At 39.4% G+C, this 19,090-nt stretch overlaps 1 protein-coding gene across 9 annotated transcripts in view; it reads left to right on the top strand.

Annotated features, from left to right (window-relative positions):
• Positions 1-19,090, top strand: part of foxp1b (forkhead box P1b) — a 263,651-nt gene that overhangs the window by 26,805 nt on the left and 217,756 nt on the right. For all 9 annotated transcript variants that reach the window (XM_044122251.1, XM_044122252.1, XM_044122248.1 and 6 more), the window contains exon 2: positions 9,181-9,281. The gene's annotated coding sequence lies outside the window, so the exon portion shown is untranslated. The remainder of the gene's footprint in view (positions 1-9,180; positions 9,282-19,090) is intronic.

The raw sequence follows: 19,090 nt of genomic DNA on the forward strand, positions 1-19,090 counted from the left end.
CCACAGGCAACAAGGGGAACTGGTTTTTCTGTTAGTTTGGATTGTCTAACACGGAGCAGTGTGAATCCGAACCACAGCAGCTGAAAATCTAACAAATGTTGCAATTTTGGTCCCCAATCAAACCGAGTCTACTGCACTATCAGGTAAAAACACCCCAAAAGTACTTTTTGAAAATAACCTTTTAGCAGGTATTAAACGTACTAATGCATATAAAGAGTCTAAATATCTGTCATCCAATTAACCTGTATAATGTATAATGTCTTTCACTTAGTGATGGAATTACTAAAAAAACTTCAGTCATATTTATTTTATGGAATGAATCTGTATATTTGCTCAATGCTTGCCTACAGTTGAAAACGGTTACAAAATTTAGTAATATTTTTTGTGAAAAATTAGCACAATAATATAGTTTCATTTTATTGTCGGATTTTTATCAAGTGCTCATCAAACATCAACATTAGATTCAGTAACTATCAAAATATCAACCAGAATTCAAAATCCAGAATAATCAACTTCTGCTTTAGGCCAAATGAATCATTCAGTCCTAACTTTGTGTTTTTTATTTGTGAGTCTCATTCCACAGCTGTCACTGAATTGTGTCGATTCAGTGGCACAATTCCCTGAATTGTGAATTGTGTCATGCTGCCCTGCTTTAAGCTGTGCATAAAGCAGGGTAGCTTTATGCACAGCAGGTGTAATTCTCACCTGCTGAATTACATGTCGCAGATGAGATATGATGTTTTTAATACAGTAAACATATTTTTAATTGTAAAATTATACAATAAGATATCTTTTTCTGCCTCACCTGCGATTTTGTAGCTGTCCCTGCTACACTGCTGAAAAGCGAATAATGTGTACTAAATTCAGTGATGCTAGTGTAATTAATTTCAAAGTCACATCTCTGTCTCTACTCTTGTCAAGATTTTCAGTGGGATTTATTTGGACTGGTTGTGGCAGTAAAGATACTAGATATACTAGATACTAGTATACTAGTATCTAGATTGGACTAGATATACTAGATTGGACATCACCCATTAGCCGCTACAGCTTGTGAGTGAAGACTCATGTCCACAAACCCATAGTGTCCCAGTGCAGGGTGAGCAGGAATTTGCCAAAAAGTGGTTGTAGCCTCCATATTTCTTTTCCAATTTCTATAAACTGTGGCTTATATTAAAGCTGAAAAAACATCCAATGTTTGGATATGTAAAATATCTTTATCTCTGTGGATACAGATCTATAAACGGTTTTATTTCTGTCAGTTCTGTCAAGATGCAAGACAAGACTAAGTGAATTTATCTTTTATATTGGTCAATAATTAAATTTGACCTAGTAAACCATGAATAAACCAGTTTATTCATGGTTTAAAATTGAATAAACTTTACAAAATATTTCATCCTATTTCATGATTCCTTTGAATATCGGCAAGTTCTACAAACAAATGATGCAATTAGTCGAGAGGAAAAAACCCCATAGAAAAACAGGTGAAGAATAATTTACAACCTGTTGTGTTCTTTTTTTCCCCTCAGTCTATGTCAGCTTAACATCACACACACACAGACCCGTTGCCATGACAACCAACAAACAGCCAACAGAGTAAAGATTACGCCAAAGTGCATTAGGAATTAATATCAAAAACAGAAAAACATTCCCCACACAAAAACATACGTAAAAACACCAAACAGAACATTCAGTTCATTACAGTTTTATGTTTTTTGAATTTTCAGGCTTGACGTTTATTTTGTGATCATTAAGAAGTGATGGCTTGAACACTGGTGGTTATTGATTAGCTAACTTAAATGCCTGCTCTATTGATTATCTGTCAGAAAGTAGATGTGTAGGTTGCCTTATTTGCACCAAACTGCGCAGCAAAGTTACATATATTAAGCTTGTCAAAGTCAAGCAATAGCATAACTAATCTATTCCCCTCTTTCTTATTTTTTTTTTTTCAAATTAAACTTTACTGACTTGTGAAATGTGTTTCCCTTGGACCTTTTTGTCTTGCTGTCGTACCATTGATCAATAATAGCAAAACATTGTGTCCCTTTTTTCAGATTCTTTGCAAATGTGATTGTCATTTTCCCAACCACTGATATTCTCAACTCGATGCAAAGCAATGGTGCATGTGGTGCACATTAAGTCAAGTGATGTCCAATCCACTACATTGTATTCTACAAAGCCAGTGATGCACTGGCTGTAAATGCTTTCAACAGAGCGCACAGCTGCTGCCGAGTTACTGTCCACAAATAGATGCAGGCACAGGACAGTAGGTGTGCAAAATATTGGTGGGGACTGTGAACTGTCAGGCCAAACTTGGTGGGGGCATGTCCACATCAGCCCTTCAGAAAGTTATACCCATGCCCTGGTTTTAGCAAAAAAAAAAAAAAAAATAAAAAAAAAGATAAGGCAAGTGTGACTATTTAGCATCACACATGGTAACTAGAAGACACTAAATTAGAAGAAATTGGCCAAAATCCTGCTGAGTTGCAATGATTGGTCAGAAAAGATGCCAAGGTGATCGGTTAGATTAGCAGAAAAGTTGTGGTGATTGGTGAAAATTCCAACTCCGCAAGAAACTTGCTAACAATGAGTGAATTAGCATTAATAGTTGTGTGATCAATATTCAGCCGCTGATTGGTCAGAAAAGATGGAAAAATAGGTTAATATTGCCGTTTAGCTTCACACATGCTTTCATTGTGAAATAGAAAATTAAATTAGAAGGGGGGAGGACACTGGTCAAAATTCAACCAAAGTTGCAGTGGCTGGTCAGAAAAGACAGAAACGGCAATGCGATTGGTTAAATTTGCAAAAAAAAAAAAAAAAAAAAAAAAAAAAGCTGAAATGACTGGTGAAAATTGCAACAAAATTTGCAAGGAATGAGTGAATTTACATTAATAGTTGTGTGTTCAGAATTCAGCCAATTTGCAAAATATTCAGAGGTACAGAAAACTCTCAAATAATTTGTGGAAAAGTCACGTTGACTGTTGTCAATTGCAAGTCTGCACAAATTCTGCAAATAATGATGGAATTATTAATGGAAATAAAGGGTTTCCATTAATAATTGCATGGTCAAAATTCAGTAGAGTTGCAGTGTTTGGTCAGAAAAGAAGTAAATACAGAAACCGTTAAGGTGATTGTTGGGGTGGACATTTATCATTAACATTTATCATGAAAATTTCTTTGTCAAAATAACTTTGATTTATTGTCATCACAATAAATTTCAGTTAATGTAAAAAAAACAGACAAAAATGTAAATTTTACTATTTTCTCACCTTTTTTCAAGTTCAGAAATATGATTACATGAAGTCTCTATGTGCAGTTTAGAGATATAAATCACACGTCTTTGTTTATGGCATCTTGAAGAAGCTCATTTCAAATAGGAATGTTTTTCAAGTGCAGCATATTATGTTTCTGGCACTGTGAATGCTGTGCCATGCTGTTACCAAAAAAAGAAGTAATAAACACTTTTTATTATTAGAATTGTTATTGCTATCAGAATAGTACTATAAAGTATTGTGATAAAATTCTATCGCCTACCACTATGTCACTTGTCAGATTTGTGGAAAAGTTACGATGACAGGTGAAAATTGCTCGTGTGTACAAACATTTGCAAATGATGAGTGAAACTGCATTGATAGTTGCGCTTTAATAGTATTGATAAAGTATGTGGTGGATGATAATGGCATGAGCTGCAGCACCTTTTTACATTGGCTCTATTTTAGCTGATGGTGAAAAAATGATTCTTGTGCAGGTCAAAAATGTGAGATAAACCATGTCTGTTTTCTCCATTAATGAAAAATGAAAATCGTATTGTTTAGTGCTATTTCTCCCAGTCACCTTGTAATCGTTTCTCTGTCATAACCAGAAAAGCGTAAATGGTTTGAGCAACTCATCTCTCCCAAAAGAGTGCCACTCTATCACACTCTTGCATTCTTTTAAAAGGGAAAAGAGAAGATGAATTTTGCTCATAAAGGCTGGATCACAAGAGCTTTTTATCCTAAATGGCTTCAGGGATTGTTATCTGTGGGAAGTGTGTCCTGCCTCCGTCGTATTCAATCAAGTGTCCACTTAGCTGTGACTGGGAGTAATTGTTCCCAAGTGGGCCACACACTGACCTGTTAATGTCTGCAATGACCCTGTAACCTTGTCAGCACATCTTAGGGAGGAGTTTAAATCATGTGGATCTCCTCCACGTCTTTAGTCTGCTGGGTCAAGTGGGCGGTCAGTCCTGAAAGACCACTCTCTTGTAATAGTTCCCTCAGCAGCATGGGTCAGCTGGGGGGTGTTCCCAAAGATAGGCTCTTATTAGATGAGGTACTGGAAGAAGTGGGACTTGGAGGGTCAAGCCATTGATTGGATACAGTGACAATATTGTGTGCTGCGGACGCTCTCTCTGCTGAGCTAGATTACTGGACTAACTCCAGCAGCGTCTTACTGTAACGCTCTTCTCTAAAAACATTATTTTGAGTTAAAAGAACTCAAGGCAATCACTACAATTCAGCAGAAATGCCTACTCCTAAACTAAGGCTTTCTACCCCTTAACAGCTATTGGGGATAATTGTACCTGTTTTCAACATCTGTCTCAGGAAGCTTTGGACCATTCCTTGCTTTCAGCTGTGAAATGTTTAAGATCTGGGCTTTGACTCAGCCTAAAACTTTCCATTTCTTAATACACCCATTCTTTGATGCACTGGTACGGTTTGAGTCATTCACAAGGCAATTACTGCGATTCATACTGTGTGTTACAAGGTCCAATTTTGTCTCACGTTTTCCTCCGGCACCCCTAATAGTAGAATTCATGTTGGATTGATTGATTCTATGATGGTCCTGCTAGAGCAAACTATTCCCAAACCTCGACACTATACATGATTTATGTTATAATGTTATTCCCTCATCAGAAATATACCTTGAGTGTTGCCTTGATTTTTATTTTTTTCATGCATGTTTGAGAAATCGTTTAAATGGTAAATGCACTGAACTTATATAGCGCTTTTCCAGTCATTTTGACCACTCAAAGCTTTTTACACTAGAGTCATATTCACTCATTCGCACTCACAAACACACACATTTATACACTGATACACAGATCGGTAGGCAATTTGGGGTTAAGCGCCTTGCCCAGAGGCACATCGACATGTGGCAGGAGGAAGCTGGAATCGACCCTACAACTTTCCGATCGCAAGATGACTACACTACCATACAGCCACAGTCGCCACCATTTGCCCCACCAGAATGGTGTCCTGTGGCAACCATTCAGCTGTTTAAAATGCCCAGGTGAACCTAGCCCCACCCTTTTAGGCACAGTTCTTCCTCCTGCAAGCTTCCCAAGCTTTGGAGCAGCCCTCTTCCAGGAATCTCCCATTCAGCTCCTTTAGACTAGCCAGCAGCAATTAGCAAACATATTGGAACTATGCACCTGCTGAGCTCATTATAGGAGGTACTTCCCAGTGAAACACTGGTAAAAACATATCAAAGGATTAATAAGGAGCCAATTTATGATTACTTCCTGATGGCAGACTTTCAGAAAGAGCAGGAGTTTTTAGAAGAGACAGGTGCCCAATTTCAGTGTGTTAATTATCAAAATGAAAATTTTTAAAGTCATATTTGACATATAAACGGCAATTTTAGAACAACCGAAGGTAAAATGGTTACTTGATTGAGCTACAAAATGTTACTGGAAATCACGTAATACTACCCTTCTGAAGGTTGAAACGGGTTATATCTTCAAAATGCAGAGTAGTGTTCTTATTGTTTTGTTATTTTTTTTTTTTTTGTATAAAAAGGTGTTATATTCAGATGTTTTTTATTTATATTTAATTTCTCATTTGGGAAATTTTACATTAAATATCTTCATGACAGAATACTGTATGGTAGAAATTATGCTCATTCCAACCTGCACATCATTTTATTTAAAAATATATAAAAATCTCAATCAAAACTAAGAAACAACTTTTTTTACTCCGATGGTTCATGTCCAATTTGTTTTCCCATTTCAATGGAAAAAGTTTCTGAAAAAAATGAGACAATGCTGGATTTGTGGGAATGAAGATGAGGTGATATTTTTAAGCATGTAATCAAATAAAAGTTTCAAAATTCCCCAACTTCTGTTAAATAATCTTTAATCAAGTTAACCTTTGACCTCCATTCTTCCATCTATTTTCTTACACCCTTGACCCTAGTGGGGTCTGGAAGGGTGCTGGTGCCTATCTCCAGAGAGACATTTCAGGCGAGAGGCAGGGTCACCCTGGACAGGTCACCAGTCCATCGCATGACAACACAGAGACAGACAGGACAAACAACCACACACACTCATACCTAAGGAAAATTTAGAGAGATCAGTTAACCTGACAGTCATGTTTATGGACTGTGGGAGGAAGCTGGCGTACCCAGAGAGAACTCATGCATGTATAGGGAAAACATTCCAACTCCATGCATTGTAAGAACCTGGGCCAGGAATCGAACCCAGGACCTTTTGCTACAAGGCAACAGTGCTACCCGCTGTGCCAAATACTGTTGTTCCTATGCTTGTCAGCCCCTGAGGTTGGTGGAACATTTTAATCCCCATCCTTGTTCATATTTGACATTCAGTTAGTTTTAACAGCCTGACTGGGAGGAGAGTTGTTGATTTGCAATAGTTATTTCCATTTGCAGATATGAGACGCAGCAGGTGAACCGCGCTTATTTGCTTTGCCGACACCATCATTTGCACCTTTGGGGACACCGATCCAACGCTGGATATTACTGGATCCCCTCGTTTATTTCAGAACTCACAAATGAGCTGCAGTTAACATGAGTTGTAAAGTTGCTGGATGAAGAGTTCCTCCGCAAAAGCCACTTTTTTTAATTTAAGTGAGAGAGCAAAATTACAAACACATGTTACCCAGAGAAGGAATGAGCGAGTGCCGAGCAGCTGGCATGCCAAGAAAGGGCCACAAAATGGGTGTACTTTACTGTTGAAGGTAACATTTTAGATTTTATGCAGTGTTTTTATTGACAAGTAGCACCAGATGAGCCACTTTTCCACGTTCAAGTGCTTGTTAATCTGCAATTAAGTTCCAAACTCCAGAGTTAACATTAAAGCCTACGTTGCCCCTCAATATCCCCTTAGTAAAACATTTGAGTCGTGCAGCAGATGCCTTTCTGTTGCTGCTTTGACAAAATAAATCTGTGTTGAGAGGGGCTCTCTGTTCAGATCCGCATATTTTTGGACTGGCAACAGTGAGTAATCAGAAGGGTCTCATCTGAGGCCAACAGAGGGCCCAGGAATGCTGACAGGCCGTTAAAGCAACGACTATGCGAATGGGGGTTAGCTGAATTTCACCCCGTTTGAGTTATGAGGAGTTGGGACGTCGCGGCTGTGGTTTGTTTTGTCTGGCCCGCCAAGTTGCTCGGCCTAACTTTGAAGTGGAGTTATAGATTTTGTTTTTTGACACTTTTTTTTTTTATTGTACAGCCCAATTAACTGGGAGCTGAATTGTCGTGCTGCTCTGTTCCAAACACAACCACATTAAACAGCAAAGTTGTATGCACATATCTCAGTGGGGCAACAAGCCACACATTTCTCCTGGGACAAGGACAAAACCAGAACACATCCATTCCTCCTCCTCTTTTGCATGATGTGAATTGTATAAGGAAATCATTAACATCTTTCTGCTTGTTTACCAAGCCACAGATGACTGCTTTTGAGCTTTCTCACAAGCTTGTTTGTCTGGCTTGTCTTAGACATTTCATAACAAGGTGCATTGCTCTGTTCTGTAGGGAGAAGCCATGTCGCATAATAAAATATGGGGTTTGTTATTAAGGTGGAGGCTATTTGTTTAGCCTGTTTCCCAAACGTTGTGATAATTTTGTTTGCCGACCCATTTGGGTAAGTTCTAGTTTCACTGTCAGATTATTTCACTAAAACAAGCCATTTTTTCCAGGTTAGAAGTGAAATAATTCACCAGTAGAACTAGTACTTTTTCATCAATATTATTGAATTACTGACTTAAAATAAGCTCCTATATTTTTCCGAAAGTTACTTATTACTTAGTTTCATCGTATTTAAAGTGGACTAAGGTATTTACACTGGAAACTAGACTAAAAATACAGTTTGCAAGGTTTCTTTTTATTTTAAAGGGACCATATTATGTAAAATGGACTTTTTTGAGTTTTATGTCATGTTATAATGCTATTCCTTGGTCAAAAAGATACCTGGAGTGTTGCCTTGATTTGAGATTAAAGGTTCGAGAAATCCATTAATCTCCTGTGGCAACCATTCAGTCATGCAAAACGTTTGGGTAAACCTCGCTCCATTTTCAGGGATGAAGCTCCTTCTCAGAACTTCAGTTTCCGAGCTTCCACCTCACAGAGCAGTGTCTCCTGATAATTGCTGCTGGCTAGAAACAGTACTAGCCAGCAGCAATTAGCAAACACCTGATGGAACTGTGCATCTGTTGAGCTCGTTATATAAACTACTTCTCAGTGAAACATTAGTAAAAACGTTAACATGACCTTTAATGATCTTTGTAAATAACTGTACTCAACATAAAGGGAAAAATCTGATTATTAATATTTTAAAAGTATTTTCTCATAAATGTACTTTTTAAATTTCAAGTATTTCCATTTCTGTGCTTGAATGTCACAACTTTCATCATATTCCCCACTACCGCGCAAAAGAAAAAAACTAGAGAAGAACAATCTGAAAATATATAAAAATATAGGCTGTTCAATATTAAATGAATAAATAGCTAAAGAGACTCTTACTCTAACCCTTAATTAAGAGACCATAACCCAAAAATCTAAATATTTTTCTGATTTTAATATTATTAGAATGCACAAAACTTAGATTGAAAATAGCTCTTCAAAGTTGTTTGGTGGTATTTTTCACATATCCTAACAAAGTTTTGACAGAAGCCACGCTACAATTTTTTTTCTCTGGTGACTGCATGTTTTAAATATTAAAAACAAGATAACTTTACATGCATGTAGGCCAGAAGATTCCAAAGGAATCAGTGTGTCATAATATATTAAACTCTTTTGGGTGACAAAGATCACGTTTACTTTTGTATGCTTTTGATGTTTCTGTACATGTGGGCTTGGTGGACCAGGGCAGGGGCTTTCCCCACCCTTCACTTCCTGTTTGTAATTGTTGTATCTTTCCCGTTCCTTCTCTGTCTCTCTCACTATCTCTCTCTCTTTCAGCGTCTGTGTCCTCTGCGAAACCTCCGTGGCCCCGCCCCTGAAGACTGTGAGGTGAACAGTGATAGGAGTAATGGAGAGCCAATCTACACAACTCAAGTAATGTATGTATCACTTCACCCTCTAAGCTTTCTCTGGTTATGTACAGCGGTTCATCACTGTCTGGCTTGATCAGCTATTTTTATGCCAGATAAAGAAATTTAAGAAATTATTACTGCATTTGTAGGAGGTATTGCCCATCAGCTGCTTTGAGACCTTGACTCTTCTTTATCTCTTATAAATATGTTTGCAATACATTACCGAAGCTGTCCCTCTGCTCATCTCTGTTGGCACAGAGAGCCCTGATTGGCTGAGCCCTTTCTGCTCTATAGCCTGACTGCTTGCCAGCAGTGCTGCCAGTGGCTTCTGTGCCCCCTGATCAGAAGAGAATGTGACATTTGTGCAGAGGTAATGGAATCTGTGTGCAATTAAATCTCTGACTGTGAAGAGGAGTATATCTCCACTGCCTCACATCCCCATTTTCTGCCTTGCCCAGCAGCAGGGGGGGTCAAGTGCAGTGATGAAACCGTCCCAGCAGGCCGCTGGCATCACTCCGTTTTCAAATCTCTGTGTCAGGTTGTGTTCTCTAACTGTGTTGCTCCAGTCAGACCTCCAGTCTGCTTTGACTGGGAATGAACAATTCACTTACACACCATGGAGTCTGAGTCTGAGTTCATCTTAGATGACAGAGACTTTAGTACATATTGCCTTATTTTTTAAAAAGGTTTTATTGGCTCTAGTGGCCTTTATTTGATAGTGAATTGGCAGGAAAGTGGGTAATAAGAGAAGGGGGAAGTCAAGCAGCAAAGTTCACAAGGCCGGGAATCGAGTCTGTGACAGCATGAATTAACACAACACTGAAAACTCTTAATCTTTTAACTTTCCTGGAATTAAACATGCCATTTCAACCGAAGGTTTGGAATGCGCTTCTGAACCAGACGCTCCAAAGTGTCCGGTCCATAACTCTTCAACACTCTGTCAGCTCCCTGTCAGAAAGATACATTTAATTCAGAGTCCATGGGATGATATTCAGAAAGGATTTTTTATTAATTGATTTTAGTTGCTTCTGTGATGAACTCTTTGCGTAAAGTCTTTAATGTGTGCACATGTGCATTAGTCAGGAGTGTTAATTATAATATGTCAAATGACCAACGGGCTTAAAATTTTCCCATTGTTTAAAATGATAACTGGTCAAATACGGAAAATATTCCGTTAACGCGACCTCTGAGATACCTACCTCAAACCAGCAACTCGCCAATTGCGGGGCAAACTCGTACTGCAGTCACCACCATTGAATTCATACGAGTTGAAACAACATTAAATTTTTCTCCAGAAATTAAATGTTATCAGTAAAGTATTTTTGAATTTAACATGATAAATTGTTATATGGAAACCAGGAGGCATCTTTTGGCAGCCCTCCTCCTCTCTGAAACACCTCTCCATTCAGCAGCTGTTCCAGTGGAGACAGTAGTGAGCTGGTGCAGTTTGTTGTGGTGTACATTCTTGCCTCTGTAGGAGTGCCAGCATTCGTGATAGAAGAGAAGGGAAGCTGACTCAAGAGCAGATGATAAAAAGGTCACCACTCTGTGGTCCCTCTGCTCTGCCGCGCTGCTACTACACTTAACGCCTCATTTGTGGGCTCTGTGGCCAACGGCCTGCGTCCGAGATCCACTGGCCGTAAAAGGCAGAGCTTTCTCCTCTCTTTCTCTGTCTCTGCTGATGGGGCACTGGCTCACAGTTGAATACCAAAACCCCATTCTACAGGCAGACTCATATCTAATGGATATGCGTTTCCACTCATCAGGTCGGCTCATAATCATAAAAACCCTCTTGTGCTGTGGTTTTTGTAGAGACAAAAGAGTGAGAGACGCAAGCATTTCCCTAGAACTTGTGTGGGAGTGGTTCTAAATCAGTGTTCCTTGTCCACACATGGGGGACAGAGGTCCAGGATATCCAGGTCAAGGTTTGTTTAAATCCTCCCTTTTCTCCTCACGCCCTGTGTTGGTTTGTCTAACAGGCAAAATCCTTTTGTCTGATCAGCAACTAATTTTAGCAACTTTTATTGACAGTTTAAACACTTTTAGCCCCGTTTAGCCTGTATGAGGCTGGATTTTTGTCAGAAATGGGTGAAAAAGATGGTTGTATCAGGAAAATTTGAGGGTTGTCACTTCTTTTCTCCCCACAGCTAACGTTTAATTTGAACCAACAATCAAATAGAAACTCGCAGTTTCCCACTGCAATACGCCTTTTAATAAATTTCTAACTTTAATTCCCCAACGTCTCCATAAAGAAACGAACCATTGCGCCTCTCTGTGCTTTAGTGCATTTTGTGATCAAATGAGAGAAACGGATTTGTTTGGGAAGTAATGGAGAAACTCCATCAGCGTCATTCGAATGTGGGTGCTGGGGGGAATTAGATCACGCTGACAGATAGATGGGGAAAATTGTTTTAATTGTGTAATTATCTTTGGTTAGCCACTTGGGCGGAAAAGTGGTGTGATGTGGGTGAAGGCCAGAGGAAGAGCACATTTTGGCCTTTATGTGCTTATTTTGTCTTTGTGCAGGAAATGAACAACAATTGGGGGGTCCTGAGGATAAAACATAAACACACCCAAACGCACAGACACACCCGTAGGCACACTGAGATGTGCTCAGTGAGCTGCTGCTCTATAAAGCAGCAAGTCTGGCTAGTGAGCTTTTTCCTCGGGCATTGAATAATATGCCTTGAAGAAAACACTGCTCACTGCTAGCCTCTGTGAACAGGACTCTGCTGACATCCTGTCCACAGAGGCATTATACACTTTATTTGCCATCCCATTAATGCAAGTTCAGATAAGTAGCAAGCAAAGCGGAACGTTCCAGATTCCAAGACACAATTCCAAGTAGGAGGGGAAAATATGGACTTAAAGAGGCAGGATTATGTAAAACTCAACCTTTTTGAGAGTTCTATCATGCTATTCCCTCATGAAAATGATACCTGGAGTGTTACCTTGATTCTCTCATACATGTTGGGGAAATCCTTTTGCCACACTCTGCTGTGGAAAACACCTGAATGGACCTAGCTGTGCCTTCAGTGACGAAGCTCCATCTCTGAGTGACAGTTTCCAAGTTTCCTTCTCACAGAGCGGCCGTCGCGGGTTCGATTCCCGGACCCGTCGACTTTTACCGCATGTTGTCCCCCCTCTCCGTCGCCCTTTCCTGTCAGCCTACTTTCAAATAAGGGACACTAGAGCCCACAAAAGACCCCTGGAGGGGAAAAAAAAAGAGTTCATGGAGGAGCCATGTTGTGATGACTTATTGAAGGCAGAGTTTCAGAAAAGGCAAGAGTTTCTCTAAAGAGAAAGAGGCCCAATTTCAAGGTGTTAAATTGGGAAGTAAAATTTGTTTTGTCGTATTTGATATACATCATTTTAGAATGCTATACGTCACTTCACCTAATGCTTTGTTTATTTATTTTGGATATTTAAAATGTCTTCTTCCAATTTTAAAGGGAACCAGAAGACATTAGTTATAAAAATAGACCTTATTTGGGAAATATTTATCTTGGATGTAAAAACAATACAGTAATAATACTGTGGGTTATTTAGTTTTTATACAGTTTAATAAAATATTTTCACAGGAATGTCACCATGTTGTTCACGCTGCAATGCATTATGAGTAAATGACACGTAATGGTCCAACTGCCTGGCTCCTCCAGCCAAAACAGTGATAACTAACATTATTAAGCCTTTTTAATTTGAACCGGAGCACTTTGAAATCGAACAGAACGTAGAAATCAGAAGAGGTGATGAAGATGAGGGGCGAACAGAGGAAGAGGACAGAGTTGCTCGTAGCAGCTGGCGTTTTGCTGCTGCCTTCAGCTTCGTAAAGGAAACAATTAATGACACGTACCTCTGGTCAGACTGGACACAGAGTACTGTGGATCATTTAACACAGTGCGGTGTGAAAGCGTACTGCAACTTCTGAGACCTCTGGCTCTCGCACTGCGTTCTCCTTTCTTTCATGTGGGAAATATCCAGATTTGTCTCAATTTTTATCTTTATTTATTTATTTTTTAATCACAGCCAATAGTGTAACTCTGTGTCCAGTTTGGCAATAGCAGTTTAAGGTCCGAACTTTATTTGGCGTTGGTAGTGGTTTCACATTCAGTACCCTTTCTCCATTAGCATTTCCAGTAGTAATAGCTCCATTAGCGCTGCTTGCCTTTGACTTTTCTCCCAGTGTCTGTAGTGCTGTGTAGACTCTGGTGTGGTGGTAACAGTGACCACCACTTGGGTCCGGTCGGATCGGTGATGTCAGTACCGCAGGCCGTATAGCTCCTGTTAGTATCTCAAAGAGCATCCAGCTCTGCCTGCCTCGGCACTGCATTTATTTTTAGCTTGTCAAGGTAACGATCACCTGTTAGAGCCTTTGTAAGTTCTGCTGATATAAATGGCTCAAAATGTTGGAGAAACGTCCCGGGTACAGAATAGGTCCTTCGTTGTGTTCCACTCCAGCTCTCGCACTGCGTTCTCCTTTCTTTCCTGGGGGAAATTATCCAGATTCGTCTCAATTTTTAGCTTTATTTATTTTTTTTATCACAGCCGATAGTGTGCCACAGTGTGGCATTATCTAAAATTACACCAGACAAAAGCAATATGATAAACAACTAATCCGGTAAAGTTAGCCTTCCTGTGTTTACTCTGTAGACTCCTGTACACAATGGACCAAAATGCGTCATCAACCCATCAGTGAAAAAAATGGCGACCTCCATGGGTGAAAAATCTAACAAAAAAATTAAAATTTTTGAAGTAATTAGGAGTTTTTCATATCAAAAACAGTTATTTTTTAGGTAATAGAAAAAATGCAACATATTTACACCAACATAAATTTCCAATTTGTATTAAAGAAGTTGGGCATCTAGTAATAGCTTCTGTCTGTACCTGCAAGTTTGAATTTTAACAACCATTTTGTCTTTGCAAACATTCAATAACCTAAAAATAAGTATGGATGTCTCATGTGGTGTTCTCTAGACAGTGTGCTTACTTTGAGATGGTGTAGGCCTTTTGTGCTGCAGTCAGCAGCAGCACGCAATTTTCATCTCAACTTATTCAAGTGGAATAACACAATGCAGATCACGGCCATCCTCCGGCACACCTTGAGAAAAAGGTGCAGCACTTTAATACAGCAGTGAATTTAGCTTTTTCTCTATCTGTTTGTGTCTTTTTTTAATTATTATAATCCAGTTGATTCATTTTCATAGCAAATGTAATAATAGATGCTCTCACACCGATCTAGTGTTGTAACACAAATCAATTTTTTCTGGTTCTTATCTTTACCATACTCAGTTTGCTCGCATCTCCTCTTAAGGGGATTAGCAGGTAACAAGGCAACAGTCCTCCTTTGAACTGTTGTTGAGATGTCTTGCATGGCCTTTAACGTTTCACACAATGCAACATAACCGAGGAGATTTAGGGAGAGGGCGGAGGGGGGAGACTGCCGCCAAATGGTGATTTCCCGACTACACGGGGAGCCTCCTTCAGGATAATGTGGTAATGAAAGGTGACAGGAAGGACTCGGGGTCTGGAGCGAAGCCGGGGCAGCTGGTCGGAGCGGGGAGAGTGTAGGAAGTAGTGTGCAACAGAGGGCTAAAGTGCAGCGAGAAGCAAATTAAAGCCTATATCTGCCATCTTCCTTGCCTCCCTGCACTTTCCTGTTTGGACTTGAAGGTGATTGGGAACCAAGGCGGTGACAGTTGACGGAAGCTACATGGAGGAGAGAGTATTTATTTACAGTGAGATGCAGCGATGCTTGTTCAGGATGCGGTTTCACGCAGGATGTGCCTCCCGCCACCCTCCCCCCACCTCCTTTACCACTCACACACACTCACTCACCTCCTCCCCCCATCTTTCTCGTCTCCACCCTTCCACTACAATCCCCAGGTTTGATGGAGAATGGGAAATGAGTTATTGGAGGGAAAGCTGGGCCTGTCGGCCGGCATTGTGTAAGAGACTGCGCTCTGGGTGACCAGAAACTTCACTCAGCGGGTCTTCCTGCCTGGCCCAGGAGGTGGTACCAAAGTCAACACAGGTCACTGAGAAAAAAGTGTGAATCCCTCAGATTGTCTTTAGTTGTTACACAACCTCAATAAGCCAAAAATACTGCAAGTGAGGATGTCATCTCTACCTTTGCAATCTAATTTGGGATTTCAGTTCAGTTACAATTAGAGAAACATCCACCAGAGATTTGTGGAAAATTTCTAATCCTTAGCTTAAGTAAAGCATTAACCTGGTGGTTCTAAGAGAATAGGGGCTGTGGTTTTTACTAATTTTGAAATAAAACAAGATGTTTTGGAGTAAGGACGGGAAATTATTGTGTCATTTATCAATATCGAGGGGGAAGAATTATGGTGTTGGGAATTGAGGATTGTTACTTTTTTTATCCATTTAGTCCCATGGGAGAATAAGAAAATATACTTTTTTCAAAAATACAATTAAATATAATCATAGTGTGCCCCCTGTATTCACAGGGTTTAGGACCCACAACCACCTGGCAACAGCTGAGACTTGGGGGACTTGAAATCCCCCAAGTCTCGGAACCTAAAGTTGTAGTGGCAATATTTGGAAGAAAATATTTACAGGTTTTGGGCGCCCATGACCGAAAAGCCTCCAGTCCCATGGTCACAGTTATTCTCCTCAATGTTAATTTATTTATTTAGATATCCAACGGACCCAACATCTTTTTATGACCAAAGACTTCATTTTTCCAGACAGTAAGACAAAACTCAACATGCATTGGAAACATCTTTTTACTTGTTTGCATCATGCTTTTCCCGACTTTTACCTGCCGGGATGTCAAATGCTACAGTAAGCATAGAAGGGTGCTGAACAGGTGAGCTGTTTTGATCTCTGCTCGCTCGCTGTCATGTCTGCATTAATCTGCCCAAAGTTTCAAAGGCAACTTTTATGACCTGTCTTACAGCTCCCTCCCCCACAAAGATAGTGGCATCTAAACTCTGGAGAGAACATGCCATATAAAGTGCACATCTCTTAAAAGTCTAAATTGTAAAATAAACCCCACGTGTTCACCCAGCGTTGAGTTAATAACACACTCAAAGTACAACAGTATAACAGTCCCTGTGTGTTTTATTTTTTTATTTTTATTGTTTTTAGAAATATTGAACTTCACAGGCAGTGTGTTATATCACAGACTGTCACTTGATATGGCTGGTTGCAGTAAACCAGTGGTTCTTGATTCCTTTAGGTCTCCGTGTAGCAGAGCAAAAATAAAGTTTCAAAGCGTCAGTGGTAAAATTGTTTAACTTGCCTTTTTTTGCTTGAGCATAAATAGATTTCTATGAGGAAATCTGCAGAAAGTATAAGAAAATAATGGCTGATTATTTGCAAAGTTCGCCGATTTCAAACTGTTGAAGTTCTGTAAAGACACTGCTATTAACAGATCTAGTAGCAATAACATTTACTATTATCAGTTTGTAAGTCACTCATTGCGCTTTCAATCAGCTTCTATCTGTGCATTTCTGTGTACATTTAGGGGATCTGTAAAGCTTTTTGCTGCTTCTCTCAAATGTTTAGTCATGTATGGGGAAAGAGCTTAGCTACATATATGACAGAAACTCTATAAAAAGAAGGGCGGGAATCAGAAATCACAACAGCATAAACTTAAGGGCATATTTAAGATTTTGTTCAAAGGCATCTGGTTTGTAGAGAGTGGTGAAAGATGGGCAAGAGGTCTGGTTAACCTCCCAGAGATTGCACATATCTATCAAATATATATATATATATATATATATATATATATATATATATGTATATGTGTGTGTGTGTGTGTGTGTGTATTTTTTTTTACACAAGACTAGATTTTTAACCACTGACCACTTTAATAGGCACACCAATTCCTTGATTGCCCCCTATCTAGCAAGCTGTCTAGAAGCCTAGACAGGATTGCTGCAATGTGATTGGCTGACTTGCATTTTGGCTTATTGAGCAGTCAAAATGGCGTGCCTATTAAAGTGGTCAGTGGTTGAAAATCTAGTCTTTGGTAAATAATAATTTAAGCTATAACAAAATCTGGCCTGTCTAATAACCTCAGTCTTTGTTCGATTAACATGATCTTTGCTGTGGTTCAAATTCATATGTGATTGCAAGCAGACCGGAGACCGCTCCAAAAGTAGGAAGCAAAGTCCATTGCAGGGCATTCTGGGTAAATATAAACAAAACAAACGAGAAAGTCTAACGCTGGCATCAGAAGTGGCTCATTGTCTTTTACTATTGACAAATGAGAATTCTTACAACTGTTAAAATCTGATGCAACCTGATTTTTGCATACATTTTGTGAATAAGGAAGTTGTGCTCATTGACTTCTGAGGTTTTTGTGTTGCTGCATTTGCTAGTTCTTTGTGTAGCGCTAACAAGACGGTTATTTCAATTAGTTTAGATCATTTGACACAGTGCAGTGTGAAAGCGTATTGCAACAGCTGAAAATTTTGATCACCAATAGAACAGAGTCTACAGAGTCTACTGGACTGTCAGTTGTAAGAATACCCTAAAACACCACAGCCTATCTGAGGCAAGACAGGAGACAGGATCCTGTCCAGCCTTAACCATTCACCATTGTGTACCCATAGTCTGGTGATATTTTCCAGCAAGATAATGCACCGTGTCACAACACTATGATCATCCCAATGTGGTTTCTTGAACATCACAATGAGTTCACTTTACTTCAGTGACATCCACAGTCGCCAGTTCTCAATGATTCAGAGAACCTTGGGGATATGATAAAATGGGAGAGTGTGCCAACAAATTTATACCAACAGTATCATGTCAATATGAACTGAAATCTCTGAATATTAATTCAGTTCTGATGGCACAAGGTGGTTCTACCAGCTACCAGTATTATATACCCTATACTAATAACCACTAAGTGTAAGTGTGCCATAAAACAATGCACGTGATTAGCTACAACCTAGCTTATATATAAAAGCACTGTTCAGTTCTACGTCTTCCTTTTGTGCGCTCTCATACTTATCCTGTGGCTTTCATGTTGACAGAGCAAGAGCTTTGGATGAAACATGAAACATGCATTCTGCCAACTCAATAAATGAGAAATTGCATCACTCTCCTGAGCTAGAGTTGGGGTAAACATACAAGCTGAAAGACATTTTAAAAAGCCCATTCAAGACAAATGTTTTCAGCACATTCAACCTAAAACAGAATGGAACATGCTGAACGCCAAGCAGGGCAAATATTCAAGCAAGCAACAGCCAGTGTTGCCAGATCTTGCGATAGAAAGAAGCTACCAGCCCTATAATAAGTGGACTTGGCAAAGCTGGCAAGAGCCTAGCTTACATGGTGTTTAAAACAAAAATATGATTATCCATATGTTAGCTTGTTAAATGTTTATTTTAATCTAGCAGAGTTGGACTGAAATGCTATGCATGGCGCTATTTATTATTGGATTTTTTTGGAATTTTTCTAACCCATCAATGATCTTTTTAATAGTTACATTTTTATCCATAAATCCATATTTCTTCTAAGTTCTTCAGAATTCATATTTGAGTCGTTTTCACTTCATATGGCTGAAATTGTTAATTTAGTGCAGCAAATTTAGCTCTAAAACCAGGTTTCTGAAGCACAGCTGCGAACATATTCAGTAGTTTCCTCTCTTGTCTTGTGATACAGCCTGTTATTGATTATGGCAAACACATCAGCTCCTTCATAAATCGAGCTAGATTTACTCTTTATTGTTACAGACAATGCTCCTTGGAAGTTGGGTCTTAGCCTAATTGATGTTGTGGAAGATGAGCTCAATTGGATGAGTTATTAGGCCTATTACCAGGGTTTTTATTAAATCACCCCCCTCCTCCTTCCCAATCCAT

Source organism: Gambusia affinis, linkage group LG07, assembly GCF_019740435.1.
Source record: "Gambusia affinis linkage group LG07, SWU_Gaff_1.0, whole genome shotgun sequence".
Taxonomy (NCBI): Eukaryota; Metazoa; Chordata; class Actinopteri; order Cyprinodontiformes; family Poeciliidae; genus Gambusia; species Gambusia affinis.